The sequence below is a fragment of the Neolamprologus multifasciatus genome, chromosome 3 (assembly GCF_963576455.1).
Source record: "Neolamprologus multifasciatus chromosome 3, fNeoMul1.2, whole genome shotgun sequence".
NCBI classification, from domain to species: Eukaryota; Metazoa; Chordata; class Actinopteri; order Cichliformes; family Cichlidae; genus Neolamprologus; species Neolamprologus multifasciatus.
Window position 1 is genome coordinate 33,126,312 of NC_140441.1, and position 18,979 is coordinate 33,145,290.

An 18,979-nucleotide genomic window follows, 5' to 3' on the forward strand; every position below is an offset into this window, starting at 1 on the left:
TAATAGTGATGTGGGAATGTGAATGGGCTGGCTTGAAGCAGACAGACCCTACAGTTGTGGCTTTCATGCACACATACAGAAAGCCAGAACGCATGAATCCCCGAGACGCTCTTTTTGGAGGTCGCACAAATGCTATAAAGCTGTACCACAAGACTGGTTGTGATGAAAAAATATTTTACTACGACTTCACCAGTCTCTATCCCACAGTGCAGTCTAAAAAAGACTATCCTGTAGGACACCCTCAAGTCATTTACACCAACTTTGACAAGATAGAAAATTATTTCGGCTTTGTTAAATGCACAGTGCTCCCCCCTAAGGGTCTTTTTCACCCCGTCCTTCCCTACAGGTGCCACGGAAAACTGATGTTTCCACTCTGCAGCATGTGTGCTGAAGACCAAAACCAGCATACTGCATGTGGGCACAGGGACAGTGAGCGGGTATTGAAAGGCACTTGGGTCTCATTTGAGCTTGAAAAAGCTGTTGAGAAGGGATACAAGGTTCTTGCTATTGATGAGGTGTGGCATTTCCCCAATAAGACCGACACATTGTTTAAAGACTATGTGAAAGCCTTCCTAAAACTCAAACAGGAGGCCTCGGGGTATCCTGAACACGTCAAGACACCTGACGAACAGAAGAAGTACATAGACGAGTATTATGAGAAGGAGGGAATAATGCTAGACCCATCCAAGATTTGTGTAAATAAAGCTGTTCGTAACTGTAACAAGCTGTTGCTAAACTCGTTATGGGGTCGTTTCAGCATGAGGTCAAATATGGCATCATCTGAGCTCATTACAGACCCTTCCAGATTTAGCCAGCTAATGTTTAGCGACCAGTACGACGTGCGTCAGTTTTGTTTCATCTCTGACGACGTCGCAATGGTGCAGTGGCGGCATGCTGATGGTAGAGCTTCCCGTGTTAAGGACGTTAATGTTTTTGTCGGGGCCATGACCACTGCACACGCCAGACTCATGCTGTATGATTTGCTAGACAACTTGCAGCAGCGCGTGCTGTATTGTGACACGGACAGTGTCATTTTCACGGCACGCCCTGGCGAGTGGATGCCTCCTCTAGGTCCGTTTCTGGGGGATCTCACAAGCGAATTAGACTGTGGAGAGGGTGGTGTGGAGGATTACATAGCGGAATTTGTTTCCGGTGGGCCAAAATGCTACGCGTATCACACATCGTTGGGCAAGACCCAGGTCAAATGTAAAGGCGTGACACTGAACGCACTAAACTCAAAAGTTGTCACCCATGAATCCTTGAAAGGTTTAGTCCACAAGTTTGTAACCAATCAGACATCAGACGCACACCTAGTTGCCGTGTCTGATAGCATCAGACGCGATAAAAAGAAGCTTCATTTGAAGAATAAAACCATTGTGAAAAAAGTTAAAGTTGTTTACAATAAGCGCCGTGTGCTCCCAGACTATACAACCGTACCTTATGGATTTTAAATTAGAACAGGGGTTTGACGCCCGGTTGCAGCACCCGTTCAGTATGGTGGTCAGCGGTCCCAGTAACTGCGGCAAGACTTTTTTTGTTAAAAGCATAATTGAAAATTCTTCCCGGATTATATCATGCAGCATTGACAATATTGTATATATATACTCATGCTGGCAGCCATTATATGACCAGCTTCTTAAGATAAGAGACATAAACTTTGTTAACGGTATACCCGAATCTCTTGCTGATGACACCCTTCTTCCTGCAGAAAAGAACAATTTGTTAATTATAGACGATGTAATGAACGATGCAGCTAACAATTTAGAAGTTCAAAATGTGTTCACAAAGTATGTGCATCATAGGAATTTGAGTTGTATATATCTAGTTCAGAATTTGTTTATTCAAGGAAAATCCAGTAGAACCATTTCCTTGAACACTAACTATCTAATATTGTTTAAAAATCCGAGAGATAAATATCAGGTTATGCTTTTAGGTAGGCAAATGTTTCCGGGTAATACTAAATATTTTATAGAAGCGTTTAATGATGCCACATCCACAACATACGGGTATCTTTTAATAGACTATAAAGCTAAGACCCCGGACTATTTAAGACTCAGAACAAATTTACTATCAGAGCGTCCGGTTGTTTACATTCCAAAACAAAAATCAGCAAAGAGGTGAAAGGATGTCATCACGCATGCGGAGGAATCTGTCTCTGTTGGAGATGATATACAGGGCTCCTCCTACTCTACGCAGAGTTATTATTAGTAATTCAAACTTAGATTTTATCAATGCGCTGTGTGAGATAGCCTTTAATGTATTGCATGGTAACATACCACTGACCAATCAGCAGTACAAACAGCTGAAAAAGAAAAAATCAATAATCAGACTGATTGCAGACAAAAAAATAAAAACTTTGAAAAAGAGAAAGACAATCAACCAATCTGGAGGGTTTTTACTGCCGCTATTAGGGGCTGCAATCCCTTTCATAACCAGTCTGATAGCAAACAGGTGAAAATGGAACATGTGCAAAAGATGTTTTTGGTACCCCAACACCAGTTGGACTTAATAAAGCAACAGCAGCAGCAGCAGCAGCAGCAAACAGGCAGCATCAGACAACAGTCTCAGAACGAGTTGGACAAGGAGATGTTACAAGTGTTACAAGATTCTGACATAGATGTGTATGAGAAGGCTAAAAAATACAGCGATATTCTCCAAAGATACCTTACCCTTGTGAGACAAGGTGCCCGTGAAAAGAATGTATTGTCTTTATCATTACCTGAACAATTTAACAGGGATGTGCAACCCCAGTCGGCGGACACATCGCCTGTTCATGGTGATGCAGGGGTGAGGGATCTTGTTGCGGAGAATGTTTTAACACACATACCTAAAAGGTGTAGGAGGAATGCAGAACTTATTCTATCAGCGGTGAGCCGTTCGCCACACTTGATCTCTTACAACGACAAAGGCGAAATTGTTGTTGATAAACACACCATCCCTGGTTCACACATTTATGATCTAATTAAAGGCGTCACAACCACACACACACCCTCTGAGGGTTTGAGACCTATCGGCTGGACAGAGTTTTTAAAAGCTGTCTCAGATTTAAACGTACCGTTATCAGCCATATCTAACACAGGCATACGTAAGACCGTCGCCATGTATAAAACCGATCACACACTGTCTGAAGACCCTGGTTTTTTAAAACACACACCAAAAAAGATCACCCCTGGTGGACCGCTGCGACATAGTACACTAAAAAAAATAAAGAATAAAAAAAACAAATTAAAGGGGGGTCCTGTAGAGTGGTTGGATTTTTGAATTCAGGTTTTTTCTTATTGCACCTGAAATTGTTTTTCTGCTAAAAATATTTGCTGTTTGGTGTTTTTTCTACTGTAATGTTTTTTTTCACTTATTGCTGCTAAATTGTTTTGTTTTGTTTTATTTTATTACTGTTAAATATATTATGTCTTTATTATTGTTAAATATATGTTTTTCTTTTTTATTACGGCTTAATGTTTGATTTCTTTTATTTATGTTTAAACAATGTATGTTGTAAATCTATATATTTATATACGAGATTTGATAATAAATACCATTGACTCGATTATCATGCTCTCATGTTGTTTTTATTATTCTCATTAGTACATGTCAGTATCCGCATTGCACACACACGTAATCACTGCATACAGCAACAGGTTGTATGTTGTTGACAAATCGACACACCATAGCATCATTACAAATTAAATCAGACCCATACATGTTAAGCACACGCTCATAAGATACACCATTTTGCACATGATATAAAAAAAATACACAATGTTGACCGCATGTGATGGAGAAGTCGTTCTGCACTTGTTTTCCTGAATATAAAACAGTGGAACAGTTTTTTAGAAGAAACATCTTTATTGCTGGGGGAAAACTGTCTAACGAGTGACCAAAACTATCAAAAAAATAACCGCGTCTGTCTCTCGAAATATAAACAGCAAGCCAATGTTCCCCGGGCATCGTAGAAGGGTGGGTGTTTACAATACTCATAGCAGGGAGTCTTTGAAGCCGTTCAGTGGTTAGCTGATCATAGGCTAACACGCCTAGGAAATGTGTGTTTTTATTGATAATGCTGCCGATCACGGCTGATAGTTCTATAGTGTTCATGACCGTTTTTGTCTCAATAGTAGTCCAAGAGCACCTGTCTCATGTTAGATATTTCAATGACTGAATCAAATACCGAATAACACAAGAGGTTCACTGTACGGGGTAGTGGATTTCTGAAACGGGTTTCCAATCTCACGTTCCCAGTTTTAATTAACGACACATTCCCTGAATGTCCTTCGTCAGCTTCCAGATTGAAACAGAATAAAGTGTAGCCGTTACCAAAGTCCGCACGCGTAATAGCTAAAGATCTATCCTTTAAATGTCTTCCTGTGGTTTGTATCAGCTGGTAAAATTCTCTGGTATAGTGTTTTCTCTGGAAATTGGGCTGGAATGGTTTAGCAGGATAAGCCTGACTATCAGCATATAAAGACATAAATTCTATATCGCAGTTTTCAAAATGAAATGGATTACGCTGGTAGGAGCCAGTGTATGCTTCATTGTCTATAAATGCAATGATCACAAATTTAGGTATCCTACCCATAAATAAATTGTCATTTGTTGATATTCTAGCCCCTGCAGGTATGGAGAAGGTCTTTAAAGACACTCTGTCTACCGTGTATTTTGCGTTTGCATGGTGCAATGCCTTGCTGTGTGCAAGTCTGACGGTCGGTGATACACTAACTTTCTTGACAAAGAGACTGGCTGAGACAATTTTAACTCTGTATGCATTGGCATCCGCTGTCATGAGAGCAAATTCGTCTTTAGAGCGCACAAATTTCAGTGACAGGTCGATTCCATTAAGTAACAGTTTTTCTTGAAAAAACAGGTCTGCATGTACTGGTGCAATCAATTCAACAATACTGCTATTTGCTGTGTAGCCACCTCTGGTCACCAGGCCCTGGTTCTCTCCTTCTATAGATGTGTCATTCATGTGTGATGATGTATCCTTACAGAATAACCCGGTGCTGAACTGTGTGTCTAAAGTGTCCTTATTATAATTGATAAGACATTCTATCACACCTCTGTATGGATATGTGTTGGATGATTGACTAATGAGCCGGTCTCCCAAATTAACATCAACTTGACTAAATATGCTGCATCCAGGATAATTAATAAATCCTACATTAGCGTCCCTAGCCAGGTTTGAGCCATCAGCGTTTGTGATTCTCACACGTGTGTAGATATATGAGTCATTTAGATCCAGGTAATCTTCACCGGACGATGAGATGTAAAACTCGATCGGCCCTCCATCAGTGATTGCAGATACAGGTGGGATTTCGATAAATGTACTTTTCTCAATGCTAGTCTGTGTGTAGGGAACAGTAAACAGGTCCAGCTCTGTTTTTACACATTCTCCAGAATGACTGTGTAACAGTGCCATTTAGAATATGTCAAACGCTGCAGTTTTAGAACGACTGGTTCTGGGTCTTTTCACTCTGCGTGGCGGTGTCCGTTTGCTAGCTCTCCTGCTAGGTTTTGTGGTTTTACGCTTTTTAGACAACGGTTGCCCTGGGGGTGGGGTCTTAGATGGTCTGGGCGTATACACATACAATCCGCTACCGTCCTGCTTAGTGGTTGAGGGTCTGGTTATGTTGGTTATGACATCAGACACTATGCCCGATGCGGCTGTTTTTAGGTGTGGTTTGACTATGCTAACTCCTTTTTTAAACAGTGGTACAGCAAATCTAAACAAGCTGCGGAACAAACCACCCAGCCCTGACCCATATTGCGTACTGGTCCCAACATACCCTCCGAGCTCTCCACCAGCCTGTGATAAGTAGTATTTTACATATTTTGAGTCATCAGTGTTGTAGACGGCCATCCTTTTTTTCAAAAATGGTGGGTTATCGGTCGGAAGTGTAACTTGACAAACACCTTGCCGTATAAAAAGGGTATGTGTTGATTTCGATCGTCTTTCAAATCAATTTCTATGTCGTCGATCAATGTCTTTGACACAGGTGTGTAGTGTGGGCTGTCAAATTGTAGAATAGGCAAGCGGCGGTCATCGTCCGTGATATTTATAGCTCTTAATAGCCTCGCGTGGGCGTCACCCACAAGCTGGTAATCAACGATATCTGCATAAATAAAGATGTTATATTTTCCCCCGTATATGTCTGCGGGGTGCGGGGCATATGTGTTTTTATAATGAAGTACAAACGGCTCTCCTGTTTCGAATCCTAGGATTTCCGCCAGTCTCCCTCTAAATGTGAGAATAGTGCCCCTAGGTCCCATAACACAGGCATGGTTAGTAACTGTGTTGTATTGCATTTTAAGGTCTCCAGTGGTTTGGTACTGCTGACATTTAAAATTAAATTCTTTTATTATCTGTTCCACAGATGCATAATGACCCACAGACAGTTCGATCATGGTTACGGCGATGGTTCCATCTTTGACTGGGTCATGAATTTCCACTTGCGAATCTGTTTGTGGAAAAGACATCCATATGCGTGGGTACTGTATCTCTATAACAGCAACCTCATACGGCTGATCCAAAACGATAGGTTTTGCTAGCTTTGTTCTAAAATTAGATATCTTATTACCCGGGTAAACATGCGCCGAAGCATTCGAGAAGAGGCTTACATAGAAGCCTGCATTGTTGTTGTTCTTTTTATTCATGCTTTCTCCGACTATGCTCAGTGTTGAATGAATGTGTGTAGAGCTGCGTCATCTGAGTTAATTACGCCTCAACGATGTCTTTTTCTGGAATCCACGAATTAAAGCTGTCGGGCCATCCTAGCCATTTCACTAGCACATGCTTTTTCCGACCCACTTTTTTTCTAGCCAATATGTTTTCAATTTTAAATGTTTTGTTTTCATCAACAACCACACGTTGTATCTCAGGCTCATAAAATGACCCTTTCAATACCTCTCCTGCTAGATCCGCTAGTCTGTACACTGGGGGCTGTCTCCCTATACGTTCCTTGACTGTGAAAATCTCATCGGTGTAGGTCTGCTCGTATCCTTTTCGAAACTTTCCTCTCAGTTTTGATATTCGTACAGTGTCGCCAATATTAAATTTAAAGCACAGTTCCCTCTGAGGCCTCGTTTTGTACAGCGCGTTAAACACCGACTTCTCATTATCCTTATTCACCTCTGCCGGAGCCATTTGGATAGATCTGTGATAAGCATTGTTATATGCTTGTGTGAGATCTGGTATGACATCTACATATCTCCGGGAGTTGGCTGATGTTAAGTACTTCCACATTCTACCCTTGAAGCTACGATTGAATCTCTCGACAATACTGCATTTAACCTCGCTAGCTGTTGAGAAATGTTTGATATTATATCGCTCCATTAGGTGTTTAAAGGTTGTATTATAAAACTCTTTGCCTTCATCTGTTTGTAGTTTCACAGGGATCCTGCCCTCACTAAGTATATCCTCAAAAGCAGCTGATACAACATTCGCTGTCTTGTTTGTTAGGCATCTAACCCATGCGTATTTTGAGAATACATCTATACATGTTAGCAGATATCTCACATTATCATTATCTGACACATATTCACACATGTCAACCAGATCGGCTTGAAACTGTTTGTCGATCCCTGTCACCAATACTCTATTTCTGGGGAAATGGATCCTCACAGGTTTATGGAGTGTGTAAGTGTCGTCTTGTTCTAAATAATGTTTGACCTGAGATATTGGAGGTGTTACACCTGATGCCTCCCCTGCCGCTATACGTAGCTTATTTAAACTGGCCAACCCCGCAGGATGGGCTGGATCATGATATATTTTATGCAATGTGCTTTCCATGACTGTGCAAACCACAAATGACTAAGAAGTTGGTGTTAACACGTCTTTTTATTTAATTTTCACACAGACACAATCACAGACAATGGATACTTGAACAGCACACATTAAACCAGGTGTCTCCCACCCCAGTAGTTTCCAATCATGCGGAGCATGGCTGGTTTAACACGTCGGGCGCAAGTACTTGCTTCTAGCAGGTCCACAATGTTGTCATTAATGGCGCATACTATATTTCGCTCTGATCTCAGTTCACACATGAGGTGTTCTGCAACTCTGCGGATTTGTGTTCCAGTCCCATCTGTGGTGTTTGAGCGTACAAACAGCTGGATGGCTGGGATGAATCGGTCAGTCTTGAGCCTTATCATCACATCGTCATAGTAGGTGTCGAAGAAATACTCAGACAATTCCTGCAAGCAGCTGTGTTGCACCTGACTGGGGTGGCCTGTTTGGCATCCGTAACATGTCTCTTGTAGAAACTCATTCAGCGCCAACATCAACAGGTGGAGAGTTGCGAGTTTGATGTCGATTACAGTTTCCTCCCACAGGTCTGATATGAGGGGGTCCTGCGAGCATGATGGTGAGGGTGGTGGAGTCTGGGGGGTCGGGATTAGCAGCCCTATTGATGGTGACTCTGACAGGTCCCACGACGGCGAGTCATTCTCTGTAAAATGAAAACCACAAGCTCTTAATTTGTCACATAGATACACACGCAACCCCACACACACCCCTCACATTAAACCTACCAGTTTATTGTTTAGTTGTCGGAAGGTCTTATGATTTTAGGTTTGCACAGGGTAGCAGGCAAACCAGTCTTCGGACAACTCGCCAGATCGTCAAAAACAAGGCGTTTTCTAATACTCTCGTACGCAGTGTTGAGTCTGTCCCTCTTGATCGCGTCGTCAATCTGGCTAAACAGACGCGACAAACCTCTCCAGTCGCACCACTGTATAAAAAACAAGTCCTTAAACCATCTTGTGCGCTCTTCAAGGTTTAGAGGGTAAGGATTTAACCTCCAGTTTTCAAGCCCTCTGGAAGCAATAAGACTATCCCTGTCATCACATGCACTGAGAAAAATAAAGTCTTCAGGGTTGCGATTGAAACGATCAGCCTCAACCCTGTAAAGCTCAGGGCCTGATGCACTGTTCCACTGGGAAACATACAGCACCTCTGGGAAGCCCACATTGTCCAGGTCCGCACACACTACGGTCCGGAAGAGCTTCCAGTTTTTGGTAGAGATGCTTTGGGGTTCCCCCCAAAACAATCCCTCGCCACAATCTACACTAAGCACAACTGTCCCTTCGGTATATTTAATGGTATACACATACCCTTCAGCGCCGCGATATTCTAACTTAAATACAGTCCCATCTACGGCATTTTCACAGCGTTGCTTTTTACGTTGAGGACCCCGGCTGCATACTCCTGTAGACATACCTAGAGCGGCTGTGGCATGGGCGATGTCCTGGCTGGGTGTCATGGTTGATACAGATGGTATTCTGTGCTCCTTAGGTCGGTGAGTCGTTGGGGTCCTTAGCGCGATGTGTCTGTGCTCCTTAGGCCGTGACGGTGATGGTCTTAGAATGTGAAAGGATCACTTTTATACCTATATAACCTAAGCCATCCCACTAGGAGGAGTCGATACCGCCCAGAGGGTGTGTTTTCACACCTGAACGCGCATGCGCCGAGCACATCTGAACGCGCATGCGCACACGCACGAATCCGACCAAACGGGGTGGGAGGTGTGGGGTGGGGGGTGAGGGGGGTGAGGGGGGGGGGGGGGGGGGGCAAAAAAAGTGCAGGTGTATTACTACTGGTGGGAATCGAGCTGCTCTGAAGATGAATATTTTCAGCCTCAAACTCGAGTCTGAAGTAGGAATGTTTGTGAATCTCTTAACTCGTCTCATGTTGCTACTCTTTTTTTCTCCCTTCCTCTCCGCCTCCTCCCTTCCTCCACTCCCCCGTCCGTCCATAACCATCTCCCTCTCTGTGCTTCAAATTAGACAATGAAAACAATGAATTTGGTGTCTGTTTCTTTCTCTCCCAGTCTCACCCTCCCCCATCTCGCTTGGCCTCTCTTGCTCACTCACGGTGACCCTGCTTCATACTCTCTTGCTCATGCCAACAACCAATACTTAACCCTTTTTTTATTCCTCTCTTTTTCTGTCTTTTACTTTTCCACTCTGTACTCGGACATCCTTTTTTCACCCTCTTCTTTCCTTATTGGCGTCTAGTCTTTTTCTATCTGTCTCTCTCTTTCTCTCTCTTTATTTCTATGTGATTTCATGCTCCAGCTGCCCCATTATCAGTCTGTCTGAGGTTGTGTTAACACCAACAATACTGCTGCACACACACTGATAGACGGATAGATAGTCAAGTAGTCAATGAGCAGTTCTGATCCCTGCAAGCTGCATGTTTTATTTTTCCACTGCGGCCGATCCAAGTCGAGTTTAGACAGAAGTTAAAGCTCAACTCGAGAGAATACTTCTGAGTTTGTCAGCTTTCTGCTTAACTTCATAACACATTTTCAATCTCATGCAGTTTCAAAAGAATGTAATCATAAACCCGAACAAAACCCAAATTTTAACAAGTCACAGGTGTTGCGCCAAGTGGTTTCCCTTTTGTTTCCCCCCACAAGGTCAACTTCTTAAGCTGTTTATGGAAAAAGAAGTTTGGGTTTAAAGTTTAAGTTCAACCTGACAGAAACAGAAAAGCAAATGAAGCAATGCAGAGTCTCTAACTAATTTGTTTTGTGCTCTTAAGCAGGATTTAATCAGGACAAGCTGCTGGTGTAATGTGTAACTGTGAAGCTCACAGACATGTTGTTGTCTCATCGTGTTTCTGTCTTTCTATATTTTCATTCCTGTGTTTAAGCTGCGTGTACGTGCAGCACATTTGAAAAAAGAAGTTAAAACTTAAAAACATGTGAAGAGGAAAATGCATAAAGTCTTTTTGAAAATCAACAGTTTTTATAGATTTAAAAATCAGGGAGTCTTTAAGCAACAAATCTTTAGACATCTCATTACATTTACTTACACTCAAAAGATTCTTGGCCCCCAATAAACACAAAGCAAAAACATATTAAAATGCAATTGAAACATATAAAATCAAAGATTTACTTTTTTAAATAAAGCAAAATATACTCTGGATAAACTGAATCTATATCAGTCTTGTAAATTTCATTTGACCAGAATCCAATAAATCTAACTTTTTACATTGTAAAATTACTTACATTCAGTAATTTTTAAGTGTACCTAATTACTTATCGATTGATTGGTTGTACATTTATTGGCTGCTCAGAGTGGTTCTATATTGTAGTGGTTTGCATGTGCCAAGTCAAACATGTGGCGGCTCCTTATGTTCAAGGATGAAGCTAAAAGTAGTTGTTGTTGGTAGATCTTTGAAGAAGAGGGCTTCAAATTATATAATTGCTTGAACTCCTGGGAAGAGCGTATGTGGTAGCTTTAGTCGACCCTCTGTGCGGCTGCATCATCACAGCTAACCTCCTGATCCTCAACAAAATATTCAAAATAAGTGTGTCCTTTGCTTCCTAAAGGATGCAAATTTAAATATGACACATGTAATTTCTGTAGTTTCTTCAGAGGCCGTCCTGGCACCTGCAGACGTCTCTGTTCTGGAGACGTTTTCCACCAACTCAACCAGAAAAGACACAAAGGACTTACTTAGTAAAAGTCCCCTTATATGTTGAATTTCTCCCTGGTGCTTAATTTTTATTTTATTTTTCCTTCTCTGTACATAAATAAAGACACTTAAAGTGTTCCCAGTCCAAGTGTAATGATGTCAACAGCAGACCAGCTCAACAGTCAGATGTTTCATCAAACTTATTAATAATAAAATGAGCATCAGATTATTTATGATTACCTAAAAATACATTTGTTTACCTTCTGCTGGAAGTGGCTGGTTGTGATTCTTGTTGCGTGGCTTATAGTCTGAAAATAAATCTATCCATCTTACCAAAGGTCCCTCAGAGACAGGACTATTTTCTTTAGCCCAAAAGTGCTCCGTTTGAAAATAGGAGGACTCGGATGGAGTCCCAGAATTTAAAATAAATAAATAAATAAATAAATAAATATATAAAGCTTCCTACTTTTATCAAAATGTTTGAGTTACTCTTTTTTGGGGATTTTGTTTTAAATTTCACTCTTTTATTGTCTCTCACTTTAATTCTGCATCCAACACAAACAAGGCAAACAATAGCTGCTATCATCACACAAATATACCAAATAGGAAAGTCTCACTGCAAATAAACGTTTACACATTACAGCTGGAAAAACGGAGCAAAACAAATTCGCCAAATTAAGAAAGAGCAGAGTTTAGATTTAATCCACTCGGGTGTGACATCGTTTTCTACGCGACAGCCTGGCTGTGAGTGTAATATCAAACACATGTGTGACATGTTTCTGCAGGACAGTGGTTTTTATCGTCACTCTCTTGACCTTTGACCTCGTGAAAGAAAGGAAGAGAAGGTGGGGAAAGATTGATGTTGGAATCAAATGCAAAGTTTCTTTCTCTCTTTCCATAATAGACGCACAGACAGAACGTCTTCTTCTTTTCTCTCCTCCTTCCTTCTTCATTAATCACTCCCTCCCACCGCTCCCCTCTCTCTCTTTCCTCCCTCCATTCATCTCGCCTGTCGGTCGTCTGTCTTCTTCCTCTTCTTCTTTTCTGCTTTTCTGAATGATGAGGTGCTTCAATCTCTTGTGAACCCATTCATTCCTTCATGTTTTCCCATCTTGCATCCCTCTACTACATCCCTCTTTTTTCCTTCTTCTGCTTTTTCCCGATCCTACCTTTCCATCCTTCTTTCCTTCCTTCTCATCTTCCTTTCCTTCCTTCCTGTCCTTCCCTGCCCTCTCCCCGTCCCGTCATCCACCTCTCCTGTGTGTGAGACCCAAATCTTTTCAATGTTGTTGTTTAGATTCCTTCAGGATTTATCAAATCTCAGCCATGTTTGTAGTTTTTGTAGTTTTTGGACAGCAACCCTTTTTTCTGTCTTCTGCTTCTTCTTTTTTGCGCTAATGTAAAGAGAGAAGGAATGTGTATTTGTGTGTGTGTATGTGAACATCCATAACACTAACATGACTTTTACGCTTGTGTGTTTATCCTGTGCTTTCATGTGTGTTTTTGTTCAGATTCACTCCTCTGTAACACTTCCAAAATCTGACTTGTGTGTGTGTGTGTGTGTGTGTAAACTCATCTTTTAACTCAAACACACAGAGCTTAAAAGCAGCATTTCCTGCCTCAGAGGATGAAAGCTGCATGATTATTTGTCCTTTGTGTGTGTGTGTGTGTGTGTGACCCACTTGAGGCCAACAAATACCACAGGCCTTGCTGTTCCTGTGAACTCATTCTTGATTTTTTTTTATCATCTGTGTGTGTGTGTGTGTGTGTGTGTGTGTGTGTGTGTGTGTGTGTGTGTGTGTGTGTGTGTGTGTTTGGGAGGAAAGGGGAGGGAGAACATATGAGCCTGAATGCGTGCACCTGTGTGTTTGTGTGTGTCTTCCTGATCGGATAGTTGTAGATTAGAAGTGGAGAGTTCAGAGAGCTCTGCCAGCCTGTAGTGTGTGTGTGTGTGTGTGTGTGTGTGTGTGTAAGGTTCATTCCCTTATGCTTTGTTTTGGGGTGACCTACAAAAGCCACATTTGCTGCCACATTCTCCTCTCCTTCTGCTTCTGTCTTTGCTTCATGTTGTAGTAACATTTTTACCATATTGTACTTTATTCACTCTTAACTTAAATTAGAAATTCCTGAAATGACCAAGAATTAAAATAGGAGGGCAGCAGTGAGAGGAAATGGTATTGGATAAAAGAATTTTAAAAGAGTCAGTGTTGACTGTGATCCAAGGTCAAGCTCAGCAAATCACGTTATGGACCTAGGAAAAGTTGTTTTAAATGGAAATGCCGTTGCATCAAACATCTTACTGCTCTTATAACTGTTTTGCTTATATTCGTTCTGCTTGTGCCTGCTTGCAAAGAATCTAACCCTGGTTCATTTTTGTAGCTCTAATTTACAGATGTCCCCTAAACACATCACGGAGGCAAAACAAAAACAAAACATTATTCAGCAGGTGTCAACAGGTGTCTGACTGTATAGAAATGTTGGGAATCAGAAGCTGTCACACAAACAGATGGGAGTCACTATGGGAGAAACCCCCAAATGAGAACTGCTCATCCAAATAAACTCGGCCCTGTGTTTACTCTGGCTCCCAGCAACGTGAGGATGAATAAATGCTGAGACAGGCATAGGATCAAAGGACAGAGATTTCACAAATCCAAATGTTTTATTTCTTTAATGAAGTAATTGAGCAGATATGAAACTACGCTAGTTTTGATTCAGAGCAGAAGATTTTTATAGACTTTTATGCCGGTCTGTAACTGTCTGTCAGACACATGCCTCAAACCAACTAATCATCTAAAACCTCCAGTTTTGTAATTTTCCAAGGAAAAGAAGAAGAGACTGGCTACAGTATCTCCAGATTAAACGTCAGTTTTCAATGACCCAAACAGTCTATCAGCAGGTATATTTTACCCTGTTGGGTGGATGGGATAGCTCCAGTGCCTGAATTAGACACTTGAAAGTGGATGGACAGATAATAACCAACTAAGCTGTAGTTTGGTCAGAAGTTTTCATTGTGACCACAACTACAGCAAAATGCCTGTTTTCTAAGTCATTAACGATGCTGTACAGTCATCCCAGAAAAAGAACAATTGAAAGAAATCATTAAAAGATCTAAATTACCATGAGATTCAAGCCAATGAATGAGTGGATGTAAACTTCTGACCAATTTATTGCAGAGTTAGACATTTTTAAAGTTTAAAGTGTAAAGTTTCCACATCACACACAGTTAGACACTTTACAAAGGCAATGTAAAGTGGCACTGGCAACAGTGCAATATTTTCTACTTTTATTGTAAACTACTGGCAGTTGTTATGCAATCAGCTTCTCTAAACTTCCTCTGTTATCATAGCGTGTTATCTGACTTCCTGTTTTTTTTCTTTCTCTTTGTGGCTGCTAGTGCTTCTATTTGAAGCAGGAGTTTAGCTTTAAATTGTACTTGAAGTTTTAGGGCTCAGTTTAAACAAACAACAGGCCAAATCAAATGAGTCTATTTGTCTCACAGACTGTATGTAAAGTTGGATCTAACCACCGTTGCCATCATCACTCACTGGTAAAGTATTTACTGAGGTCATAGAGCAAAAAGGAAGGCCCTATTCTTATAAACTTCTCTGTATTTGGACTTTTTTTAAGAACCAAAGATGCTATCCCCTGGTGGCCATTATTAAGAAACCAGGTTTGAGGCATACCTCATATGGTATAAAGCTTCTCTACATTCATTTTTATTTTTTTGTTTGAAATTTCATTAATTCCAGCAGTTAACTGTAAGTGGAGCAAAATCCTGAGGGTGGAGTTTTGTCAACTGACTGAGAATACAGTCCTTTGAACTTGGTTCCAAGTTAAATTGACTGAACTTCTATTTAATATGTCCATTAGCAGCTGAAGTGTTTCAGGATCTACAATAAAATTTTTCTCTTCTGCATCTTCTAACTTAAAGATGTTGTAGTCTTCTCCACCACACGTCCAAAATCCCATACTTATGCTTGCCACGTGAGAAGTATGAACACAGGAAAGGCAGTAAACTAAACCAAATTAAACACGTAGTGCTGTTTATACCCCGCTGCCTTCAGGGCTTAACTACTCTCTCACTTATATTTGCTGTCACTCAGTGCTGTCCTCGGGGCATGTCCTAGAAATGCTGAACACAAGAGCACCTCAGACTGTGTGGTGATAATTCAAGCATGCCAGACAAAATGGACAGGCCCCCCTTACTGAATATTTTTGTCTTAAATGAGAAAATTGCAACTAAAATCTTTCAGCCTGAGCTTATAGTAGCTTAACTTGCTGGTGGACACAGCTGTAGGTTTCACTCTGTGTTTGGTGTTATTTAGTCCAAAATCAGCTGACTTCTTGGAAATTTGAGTCTCTGTGATCAAAAGCCATCTAATAATGATGCCATCCTGTGGTGAAATCATCATCACAGTTATATTCCATCGGGAACAGTGACTTCATCATAGTCAATGTCATCAAAGAGTCCGATGACTCAGATTTACTTCTTAAATCATAGAAATTATTAATTTAATCCCTGTCATTATAATAATATAGAAGTATATGGAAATAGAGATTGCAGTGGGGGCGGGGGAGTCTAGTCATCATTCTACTGCTCAGTGACTCGATAGTGTAGTGGTTCACACATTTGCCGGACAAGCGAAGGTTCTGAGTGGAAACGATTAAGACTCGATATCTGCGACTGGGAGTAGGGATTATTTTGTTATAATTTATTGTTGTGGTCGATTAATGTTGAGGTTTTGCAGACATATGACCACAAACCACATGACTTAAACTTGTCTGCCATTCTGGATGTGTGAAAACCATGGTGACAGTATCAGATCAAGTGAACAGGGCTGGTCAGTGACCCACTGGCAACCACATGTTGCTTAGAAAAATATATATTCTCCAACCAATTGGCAAAAACCTCCTTGTGATTGCTTTGGTTGCTAGGATGAGCTGCAGACATAGTTTGAAATGGAAGTGATGGACTTGTCTACAAACACCGTATGGCTACTTTTTTCTTTGCAACCAGTTTCACCCACCAACAACCAGCAACCTCCAGGAACCACAGCCTACACATTTCCCTAGCAACACCACATCCAATATCGGGGACAACTCTTGAGCAGTGGTGTCAGGTGAGAAACTTCCAATAGCACAGTCTAAAAAGTTAATTTATTCCCATAGTTTTAGGACAGATGGGGGTAAACCTGGACCCTGTCTTTTAAGTAAAAGAAATCATATTTGTGGAATAAATAATTATTTAGCTGTTTATGAGTGTACAATGACAAACTTGAGTACATGGGTACTTTATATAGCTGCAGTTCTTCCCCCTATTTTTCTGTTTCCAGCTCCATAAATGTACTTTATTAAGTGTGAACAGAACAGAACTTCCATGAAACTATTTGTTTACGCTTGAAAACTTGGGAAAAAAATGTAAAGGTTAAACTACAACACAACAAATAAAAGAAAAAAAAGTGTACTAACCAACCACATTATCAACAAAAGCCACAAGAAATCCAACACTGACTGCTTCATTTGCATAGCTGTTGTCTTGTGTGTTGTTAAATAAAAAAGAACAAAACAGGAAAATTATCAGTCAGCTATAATTAATAGACGACTAATGCTGACTCCATTAAAGCTTGTAGCTGGTTAAGGCTGACTCAGCAGAATGTGGAGAGCGCGGTGGCCTCCCTGAAAACAGATTAACTAGGCTACGACAGCATAATGAGGGCAATAACAAGCCAGTTTATTAAAAAAAAACAAAGTTTGGTTTGTGTGGCTGCTGTCTGTGAAATGTAGTCAAGCAGAAAGAGAGAGTCACGTTTTTACAGGCCGTTTGCTTCCAGGAAAGGGAATGAGTGTCACAGACAGAGAGACAGAGAGAGGGAGAGACGATGTGTCACTCCGGGCCTGATATTTACTGGAAACACCGGTGAACTCATAAGCAGAGGCTTTGTGCTGTTTCACTGGTGAGGTTTTAGAAGCAGATACAAAGAGGGATGAACAGAAACAGACTCTATCCATTGGTAGATAAACCTAGAACGACTAACGCAGAGGGGAACGTGAATCAACATTATCCTTTAAGGTTTGGTGGGATTTTAGGTTCAAATCATTTAACTACTTAGAGGTTATGCCAGAGTCAGGCTGCATAATTTCGGCACCATCATGGGCCCATGTGACAGATGTAGCCATGGCAGTTGATGGTTTTATCTGGCGTAAACCAGTATTGCATCTTAACACCAGCTTATCTCGCCTGATATGTCAGCTTCCATAACGTGTTTGTGACGCCCAACAGAACAGCTGATATCCAACCCAATTTCACTCTTATGTCATCACATACTGAGACTTGGTTAGGACCTGTAGGTGTCCTCTTTAGGATTATTCATTAATGTAACAGGGTCTTCAAGAGTCCCTAACCATCTGAAATGGAATCAGTGAAATCAAAGGAGGTGTAACTGTCATAATCAGAAATCTGTGTGAAGCAGGTGGGACAAGTTTGCCTTTTAAGATGTCTTTTAAAATTGTGTCTCTTTTAATAAACCTAACCAAGTAGATGTCTTATCATCCAGGTAAAGAAATCCCAAAAAAGGTTGATTCTGTTCATCTGGACGTAGAGTTTTCAAGTGACTTCTTCAGTCTTAGCTGACTGACGGTTTCCCCAACCTTATAAAGGGTGCATTTGATAATGACTGACACTAGCACCACTGACTAACAATGGCCGTGAGCTCAGTTTCATTATTGTTAATGTGCAAACTGTCATCACCATTGATTAATGACCAATAATCATTGATCAGTGGTTTGAAGAGTAATGAAACTGAAAACGCTACCTCCAGATGACCAGAATCAACATTTTTGGTTGATGCTTCTATCTTGATGACTGAAAATGTTGCAAAACAACGCGAAATTCAAATTTTTTCTGATCCAAAATTGTGTAACATGTTGACACACAAACGTCCTCAATAAAACACACCATGAAAAGGAAGAAACAGATTTTGGGTTCAACCAATTCTCACATGAAGGCAACAACAGGGAGAATTTCATGGTTTGAACCATGAGTTGAAGCTGTAGCTGCTTTCAAAATCATTTCAGAGAGCTGATGACCCGGAGCAGCGTCTAGCTGTGTATCTGAGGTAAAATCGGATTATTTTACTATTTTCATAGAATGGCATAGTCACTACCGGTTTAGAGCTACAGTGCACTTGTTGCCAAATGCCGTAATCTGATTGGTCAAATCTGTTTATTTGCACATGAAAAATCCAGCTTGATTTCAAAAAATAAATGCAGAAAATCTGAAAAATATTTTAAAATCAAGAAATATTTAGGTGGATTTTACGCATCCAATATGTAAAAGCCTAAAAGGTTGATATTTTCCATGTTTTTTAAAAAATGCGTTGCATCTTTATTTGAAGTTTACTGTAGAAATTTGCCTGTAACTGTAGATTGAGGTGTGTGTTCGTCATGCTTCTAAAGCTTTAACACTGTGTCATTGGGCTCGGGCTACAATAACATTTGTCCTCTGCTTTATTGGTGTGACTTTCATTTCATTTCAGTGACTTATTTATCATATTTAGTGTT

The 18,979-nt window shown here is 40.8% G+C and overlaps 2 protein-coding genes across 3 annotated transcripts in view; both read left to right on the plus strand.

The window, feature by feature from the left end:
• Positions 1-18,979, plus strand: part of LOC146522634 (uncharacterized) — a 518,363-nt gene that overhangs the window by 212,478 nt on the left and 286,906 nt on the right. The window lies entirely within an intron of this gene.
• The window catches only part of dachb (dachshund b), a 129,084-nt gene that overhangs the window by 36,626 nt on the left and 73,479 nt on the right, over positions 1-18,979 (plus strand). The window lies entirely within an intron of this gene.